General features: G+C 48.9%; 1 long non-coding RNA gene across 1 annotated transcript; it reads right to left on the bottom strand.

Annotated features, from left to right (window-relative positions):
- Positions 1–687: 687 nt before the first annotated feature.
- Positions 688–5280, bottom strand: LOC148686695 (uncharacterized). The gene is made up of 2 exons (XR_015947921.1): positions 5169–5280; positions 688–1184 (listed from the first exon to the last, which is right to left on the bottom strand). It is a non-coding gene; the product is annotated as an uncharacterized LOC148686695 (long non-coding RNA).
- Positions 5281–7812: the final 2532 nt, after the last annotated feature.

Below are 7812 nucleotides of genomic sequence, written 5' to 3'. Positions count from 1 at the left end.
ATTATGTAAATAAAATAAAATAAAATAAATGAACATCAATGGAATCCTGGCCACACTGGTTCGTGTCACTAGCTTTACAAGGGAAAATTAACGATTTGGACTACGAGTGGGACCTGCCACAAAATGCGTGGAGTGCTCCTGTTCAGTATCCCAGACACACAACCTTCTTCCAGGATACTTCATTCCTTCTCTCTCCTAATCTCCCTACCCCCCCCCCCAACATTCACTCAACATGTTGTGTCCACTGAGCATGCTCAATGCTGATTGGGTGGTTCTGCAGCAATTCCTCTCCTTAGTTTTTCTTCTTCTTACATACAATACTTTTTGTACTCCTGCAAAACCTGAGGTTCCACAGAGCCCACTGATACCACCCTCTTGTGTGTTTTGGCTGCATAAGGATCTACACTCCCACCCTTAGGAAATGGTCATCCTCCAGAAGGTGCCCTCAGAGACTTGGGTCCCAGGTCCAGGAGGTATAAGCCTCCAGGGCCAGATGGAGGTTTGATGAGGCCCTAAGCTACTGAAGGTAATGGGGCCCTTTATATGTCCAGCTGTCCTTTGTCAACAACAAATTGTTGCTGTTTTCTGTGTTGAATATATGCTATATGGAAATGAGCAAACCCGTGATATCTTAGGGAGCAGGTCTTACATTACTCACATCATAGGAGCCTACACAACACAAAACACTGTTGCTGCATGTAAGTTTTATTTTATTTATTTATTATCTTATATTTTGGAAATGTACATCCAGTTCTTTTTTCCTTTAATTTTTTGGGCCCCCCCAAGAGAGTGGGGCCCTAAGCTATAGCTTGTTTAGCTTATACTGTATGTAAATCCGGCCCTGTAAGCCTCTCACCTAAGCACGCACTGACTCAGGAAGTTCCCAGTGCAGTGCAGGGCAGTCTAAATCAAGCAAAGGTCAAATGCAGGGAATCAGTGTAGGTCCAAACATGATTCGGAAGCAAGCTCAGGAACCAGTCCAAGATCAATATCACAGAGAGTTCAGTAAGGCAGGGGAACTAGACCAACGACTTGAAGGCTCAAGAGGGAGGAGGTGCAAAAAAGAGAAATGAATCTCACAGATGAAAGAAAAGGGATGGGTTCTTTAGGTGTTTCGGCCAAAAATGCCTTTGCCACGCTTTGACTTATTCCTTAGTTTCTTACCAGACCAATCTCAAAACTTTCTGTTGAGGAAGAAACAGAAATGGTAACATCCAAGAGAGAGGATGCCTATGTACTCTGGCCTCCTGACCTCAGGGAATGCTTACTCGCAAGTAGACTCTGGTCTGTAGAGGCCTACTATGTCATTACTCATCAGCCTGAACCCAAACCTTTTGGCGCCAGCATCCTTGAGAACCAGTGGGATGGTTCCATTTCCTCCTCCACAGCCCCAGGGATTCTTCAGCAGGTCCAGCCAACACGGGGGGTGCCGCAACCATGATTTACAGTGGAGCGGGACAGGTGGAGGGGCGCCAAAATTTGGCGCCGCACAGGGCGCTGTTGAAATTTAAGACCCCAAGACCTGCCACTGCCTCAGCATTGCCTCGTCCACAAGGTTCTTGACCTGTGGGGTGTTGGGTTTGTCTCCAGAGGTTTCCATGCCTGGTAGCAGGTCAGAACAGGGCAGAAATAGAGGAAAGGCTTTGTTCCAGGTCTTCAGTAAATAGCTGAGTAGAAGCCCATTGAAATTCACTCTTGACTCCGAGTATAAGCCTGCTGAGTGCGTCTGCGTGGCCCATCGCCTTCCCAGGGCGGTGGATTAGTGCATACTGGTAGCCGGCAAGGAAAATTGACCACCTGAGGACACGTGGAGACAACACTTGGGGGGTCTGCTTCTCGGGGGCAAACAGGCCAAGCAACGGCTTGTGGTCAGTCACTATGGTAAAGGGCCGCCCGTACAAGAAATCATGGAATTTTTTTACGCCCTTCACGATTGCCAGACCCTCCTTGTCAATCTGTGAGTAGTTTCGTTCGGCTGCAGCAAGCGTCTGGGAGAAGTATGCCACCGGCACCTCTCTTCCATCCGGGAGTTGGTGTCCCAGGACAGCGCCGATGCCATAGGGAGAGGCGTCGCATGCCAGCACCACTGGCAGCCTCTCGTCGAAGTGTGCCAAGACCGAGTTTGAGACGAGCAAGTCCTTGACTGCCTGGAATGCGGCCCTTTGTCGCTGGCCCCACACCCAAGGGGCCCTTTTATCTAGGAGTCTGTGTAGGGGCTCCGCTACCGCTGCCTTATGGGGAAGGAAGGCATGGTAAAAGTTCAATAGTCCCAAGAATGACTGAAGTTCGGGCTTGCTCTTGGGCGCTGGGGCCTCACAAATGGCCCGTACCTTGTCACCGGTTGGATGGACCCCTTCTGCGTCCACCTTAAATCCCAGAAAGTCCACCTGCGGCACTCCCAGTAAACACTTTTCCCGCTTCACCTTGAGGCCCGCCGTCTGGAAACGGTGCAGGACGGAGCGGAGGCGGTCCTCAAATTCCTCTGGTGTGGGCCCGGCGATCAGTACATCATCGAAGAAGGGGGTGACGCCAGGAATCCCTTTAAGGAGAGAGTCCATTAGATTCTGGAATATGCCTGGTGCCACGCTAACGCCAAATTGCAGCCGCTTTACTCTGAATGCCCCTCTGTGCGTCACAATCGTCTGAGCCTCTGCTGTGGCTTCGTCCACAGGCAACTGTTGATACGCTTGGGCCAAGTCCAGTTTGCCAAAGATTTTTGACCCAGCCAGGGTGGCGAGGACATGGCTGACCACTGGCACTGGGTATGCATGGGCCGTGAGAGCCTTGTTTATGGTGCATTTGTAGTCTGCACAGATGCGGACCGAACCGTTAGGCTTGACGGGTGTGACAATTGGAGTTTCCCAGGGGGCGTTGGGCACCGGCTCCAGCACTCCTTGCTCCACGAGCCGGTCCAATTCCTCGTCTATGCGGGGTTTCAGGGCGAACGGGACCCGGCGGGCCTTGTGCCTGATGGGTCGTACAGCGGGGTCTAGCTGTAGGGCAATGGGGGGTCCTGTATATTGTCCCAATGCCCCATCGAAAACCCCTGGAAACTCTTTGCATATGGCGTCCACGTCCACTTGTAAGCTAGTGCGGTTCACCCCGGTAACGGCTAGCCCCAGAGGTCCAAACCATGCCAGTCCCAGTAAGCTAACGTAGGGGCCCTTAACTACCAGCAAGTCCAATTGTTGCTTTCGCCCTCGATATTGCACCCTGAAGGTCCCCACCCCCATTGTAGGGACCTTACGTTTCTGGAAGTCCCGGAGGGTGAATGGGGCCGGCCTTAGTTTGGGACCCCCATTAGGGCACAGTTCCCTTAATGTTCGGGCCGAGATTATGGATAGAGTTGAACCCGTGTCCAGCTCCATGCGGCATGGGGCTCCCTCTATCTGTACCTCTATATAAATTTTCTCTGTGCTGGGATGGGGCAACTGGAATACCTGGTAGTCCGTGATCTCCGTCGAGTTGCCTTGGTGCATGGTGCCGTGTGACCTGGGGCTCCTGGGTCGGTCATCTGATGCTTGTCGACGGGTGAGTCGAGCCCGACACACCCGGGCGATGTGTCCCAATTTTCTGCACTGCCTGCACTCTGCGTTGCGGAAACGACAGGTCCTCCTCTCGTGGTTCTCCCCGCAGCTTGCACAGTTCCCTCCTTCTCGTCGAGGCTGCTGTGGTGTGTGTGCTGCTTGAGTGCGCCGCTGTACTCGGTGTACTTCCTCCCTGTCAGATTCGGATTCGTCGGTGAGGTCTTCGTGGTAGACCCTCGGTTGGGATGGCGGGGCCGGTCGTGCCTCTTGCGTTGACCTCTCGGCGGCTTCGGTTGCCAGGGCTTCCTCCAGAGCAATCTGGAACGTGAGGTCTTTTTTGGCGTAGAGGCGTCGTTGCAACATCTCGTCCCTCAGGCCACCGACGAGGCGGTCACGAAGCATGTTCTCCAACTCTGAGAAGTTGCATAACCGGGCGGCTTGGCGGAGGGAGGTCACAAACCCAGTTATGGTTTCCCCCGGGGCTTGCCGCTTTGCGTAGAAGGCATTTCGGCAAGCTACCACCGAGGGCTGTGGTGAAAAGTGCTCCTTCAGCCGTTCCATTATTGTTTTGTAAGAGACGGTAGCGACATCTCTAGGTGCAAGGAGAGCCCGGGCGATTTCAAACGTCTCCTCTCCACAGACGCTGAAGAATGTCGCCCTCTTCATGGCATCGTTGGTGACTTCTTTCGCTTGCAGGAGGAAGTTGAAACGGGCGGCGTACCCTTCCCAGTCTCCTGATGCTGGTTTGAATGGCAAGAAGCTGCTGTCGGTTGCCATTCTGGGTTCCTTGGGTCCTGGAGCTGAAACCTGGATGCACGGTGCGATGCAGCGGTGCAGCAGGTGGCGGTGCTGCGGTGCAGTGCGTGGTGGCGGTCAGCTCAGCAGGATCCCACCTTCGTCGCCAGTGAAATATACTCGGAGTCAAGAGTGAATTTCATGCTCTTTATTCAGCTCATAGTCATCAAGGAGGAGAAGAGAAGACGAATGGCTCTTTTCCCAAAACCATCTGCTTATATACATTATTTACACAATGGGCCTTGCGTGATTGGCTACTTCAGGGCTACACCTGTGGGCCAATTATATTGTGGATTGACTTCTGCCTGCAGCCTGATTGGCTGCTCCTACAGGCCAATCAGGTAGCAGATTCACTTCTGCCAGCCGCCTGATTGGCTGCTCCAGCAGGCCAATCAGGTTGCGGATTCACTTCCACCTGGAGTTGGATTGGGTAGCTCCCGCTGATTCTGAATCCTATTGTTCTAGGATTCAGCTCAGTACATAACACCCATGAAACCCAAATCCTGCATAAACTGGCCACTTTGATACTGAATTTTAAAAATAACAGCTGGAGGTCCCAATCCAGAATGGGGCCTTGTACCAGTTTCCTTGTGAAAAACACCGACAGCCTGGATAGCTCAGTTGGTTAGAGCTTGGTGCTGATAACACCAAAGTTGCAGAATCGATCCCTGTTTGTGACAGCTCCATATTCCTGCATTGCCTATAATATGATTCTCAGGGTCCCTTCCAACTCTACAATTCCATGAATCTATGATTCCCACCTGCTGTTTGCCCCCCCCCCAAGGTAAACAGTAAATAGCGTCATCAGGGGCAAAAAATAGGGGGGATTTTCAGCAGAAAACTTACTGTGTTCAGCTCATCTTGAGTTAGGGGGAGGATTTTCAAGCTGATGTAACTTCCAGGCAGACTTAAATCCTGCTTTGTTTCAGAGCTTAAGCCTTGCTTGGTTTATTCAGAATTTCATGTATGTTGCAATGTCGCTGTTGAACATTAACCAGAGTAGGAACTCCCCACAGAGAGAAAATCCCCTAGCTGTACAAACTTTTCCTTCCTACATTCCGAGATGGTTCTTAAAATGTCAGTGGTGTGGGAAAGAAATATGGTTAGATTAATAATGGTAGGCCTGGAGAAAATGGGGAAAGGGAGGAAAGAAACTGAGTTGGCTACAGCAGGACCATCCCACAACAAAAGTTAAGGAAGAGTTTAAGCACCACAGTAACTCGATATCTCATTTGCTTCTGTCCCATAGAAGTGAAAGGGAGCTAGGAGAGCCTCTGTTACATTTGTGATATTTTGGTTGGGCTAAAAAAGGTATTAGAATAATAGAATCATAGAGTTGGAAGAGACCACAAGGGCCATCCAGTCCAACCCCCTGCCAAGCAGGAAACACCATCAAAGCATTCTTGACATATGCTTGTCAAGGCTCTGCTTAAAGACCTCCAAAGAAGGAGACTCCACCACACTCCTTGGTAGCAAATTCCACTGCCGAACAGCTCTTACTGTCAGGAAGTTCTTCCTAATGTTTAGGTGGAATCTTCTTTCTTGAAGTTTGAATCCATTGCTCCGTGTCCGCTTCTCTGGAGCAGCAGAAAACAATCTTTCTCCCTCCTCCATATGACATCCTTTCATATATTTGAACATGGCTATCATATCACCCCTTAACCTTCTCTTCTCCAGGCTAAACATACCCAGCTCCCTAAGCCGTTCCTCAGTCATAAGGCATCGTTTCCAGGCCCTTGACCATTTTGGTTGCCCTCTTCTGGACACATTCCAGCTTGTCAGTATCCTTCTTGAACTGTGGTGCCCAGAACTGGACACAGTACTCCAGGTGAGGTCTGACCAGAGCAGAATACAATGGTACTATTACTTCCCTTGATCTAGATGCTATACTCCTATTGATGCAGCCCAGAATTGCATTGGCTTTTTGGTTGAGCTGCTCTCATGCTGACTCATGTCAAGTTTGTGGTCTACCAAGACTCCTAGATCCTTTTCACATATACTGCTCTCAAGCCAGGTGTCACCCATCCTGTATTTGTGCCTTTCATTTTTTTTGCCCAAGTGTAGTACCTTACATTTCTCCTTGTTAAAATTCATCTTGTTTGCTTTGGCCCAGTTGTCTAATCTGTTAAGGTCATTTTGAAGTGTGATCCTGTCCTCTGGGGTATTAGCCACCCCTCCCAATTTGGTGTCTTCTGCAAACTTGCTCAGGATGCCCTCAAGCCCATCATCCAAGTCATTGATAAAGATGTTGAATAAGACTGGGCCCAAGACAGAACCCTGTGGCACCCCACTAGGCTCTACTCTCCAGGATGAAGAGGAGCCATTGATTAGCACCCTTTGGGTTCGGTCAGTAAGCCAGTTAAAAAATCCACTGAATGGTAGCATTGTCTAGCCCGCATTTTACCAGCTTCTTTACAAGACTATCATGGGGCACCTTGTCAAAGGCCTTGCTGAAATCAAGATAGGCTACATCCACAGCGTTCCCTTCATCTACCAGGCTTGTAATTCTGTCAAAAAATGAGATCAGATTAGTCTGACATGACTTATTTTCCAGAAACCCATGCTGACTTTTAGTGATCACAGAGTTTCTTTCTAGGTGCTCACAGACTGTTTGCTTAATGATCTGCTCTAGAATCTTTCCTGGTATTGATGTCAGGCTGACTGGGCGGTAATTGTTTGGGTCCTCTCTTTCCCCCATTTTGAAAATAGGGACAACATTTGCCCTCCTCCAGTCTGCTGGAACTTCGCCTGTTCTCCAGGAATTATCAAAGATTATTGCCAGTGGTTCTGAAATCACCTCTGCCAGTTCTTTTAATACTCTTGGATGTAGTTCATCTGGCCCTGGAGACTTGAATACATCTAAACTAGCCAAATATTCTTGTACTACCTCCTTACTTATTCTGGGCTGTGTTTAGTTACCCTGATATAGATTTGGGGTTTTTTCTTATGGGACAGTACAGCCATCTTTAATTATTTAAAATTTTCAAATATATAAGGAAAAGAAGCAGAATAAAATCCACAATCCAACTGAAACAAAACCTTCCTCTAACAAAGGATGTTGACATATATGGCCAGTAAATCACATTTCAACCCCAAGCATGCAGGAAGAATTAAATGATGCATATAAGAAAAACATACGTAATGAGTTCCATACTGATAAAGATGCAGAAGATGCTCACAACATATAAACTCACAATATATTGCTTAGAATTTATCTGTCTTTGCTGATTCCGTAATAACTGATATTCCAAGTATTTTTTTCCTATTATCGCAATATTCCAGGTGTTAGTCAGCTATCTTTACTTTTTGTGTTACATTTGTGTAGCAGAATATCCCTATTGCAACCACAGCATCACACTGCCCCCTTGCTTGCCTCCCTCCCCACCTCCCTGCCTTCCAGCCGGAGTCATCAGAGGATTGTGAGCTCAGTTTCTGAGAAAACAAAAGCCCACTGTCATGTGCACAAACAAATCCAAAGCAAAGTTGATGA

Source organism: Zootoca vivipara, chromosome 2 (assembly GCF_965207765.1).
Source record: "Zootoca vivipara chromosome 2, rZooViv2.hap1.1, whole genome shotgun sequence".
NCBI classification, from domain to species: Eukaryota; Metazoa; Chordata; class Lepidosauria; order Squamata; family Lacertidae; genus Zootoca; species Zootoca vivipara.
This window is presented reverse-complemented; position numbering and strand designations above follow the sequence as displayed.